This window comes from Apodemus sylvaticus, chromosome 4, assembly GCF_947179515.1.
Source record: "Apodemus sylvaticus chromosome 4, mApoSyl1.1, whole genome shotgun sequence".
NCBI lineage: Eukaryota > Metazoa > Chordata > Mammalia > Rodentia > Muridae > Apodemus > Apodemus sylvaticus.
This window is the reverse complement of record NC_067475.1, coordinates 104,093,273-104,094,284: the sequence shown is the minus strand read 5'-3', so window position 1 is coordinate 104,094,284 and position 1,012 is coordinate 104,093,273. Positions and strand designations below refer to the sequence as shown.

The 1,012-nt window shown below is 37.0% G+C and overlaps 1 non-coding gene across 1 annotated transcript; it reads right to left on the bottom strand.

The window, feature by feature from the left end:
* Positions 1–905: 905 nt before the first annotated feature.
* LOC127683963 (small nucleolar RNA U13) lies at positions 906–1,012 on the bottom strand. Its single transcript, XR_007977719.1, has one exon. It is a non-coding gene; the product is annotated as a small nucleolar RNA U13 (small nucleolar RNA).

The following is a 1,012-nucleotide window of genomic DNA, read 5'->3' as shown; positions in this document are numbered from 1 at the left end:
AAAACGGAAATAAATGTTGATAGGCAATGAGGAAAGTACTAAACCGGAATGAAAATCTAAGGTTTTGGAAAGCTGCAGGAAGCAGTTTATAAAACACAAGGAAACTTTTTCTGTTTCCCTTCCATTTGGAATTCAAGTACGGTGCGCTTTTTATTAACCAACACCTGTTTTGCTTTGTTTTCTTAGCCAAAAAAAGCAAATGGATAGATTTTTCCACACAAACATCGTAAAGGTAAAAGTGCAGTTTAAAAAAAGAGAAAGAAAAAAGAAACCATATGTTAATTTTATTTATTTCTGGTTGGGAAGATGAAACCAAGGCCCTCAGACACGCTGGGCAAGAACTGAAGTAAATGTTATTTTAAACTCACCATGGTTTTCCTTAAATGACCACTTAAAGAACACTTTCAGATCACTTAAGGAAAACTAGTCTTCAGTGTTTAAGCACCTTCGGGACTCAAGTGCACAGATACACACACACACACACACACCTTTGAGACTCAAATGCACAGATTCACACACAATATATACCTTTGAAATTCAAACTCACACACACACTTACAGAGTTAAAAATAAACAAAAAAAAGAGGCCAGGCATGGTGGCACATGGTTTTAATCCTAGTACTCTGGAGGCAGAGTAAGGCCGATCTCTGTGAGTTCAAGGCCAGTTTGGTCTACATAGTGACTTTCAAGCCAGCCAGGGCTACTCAGCAGTGTGAGACCTGTCTTAAGAGCAACAACAACACAACAACAACAACCATAAAAGAAAAACAGGTTCTAGAAAAAAAAAAGAGTCCATTTTATTCTTTTATTCATGAATTTAGGGAATGAGGATAAAACTGAGGCTTTATTAGGAAAATGATTTTTTTTTCTTCAGAGTAAAAGATTTCAATATGGCCTCTTGTTTACGTCAGATGGTCACGTGCCAACAACATAACGAAGTTTGGTTTTGCTGGAGTCTCATGTCCCACATGGCAGCAGACCCAATAATCACACTTATGAACCAAAAAAAAAA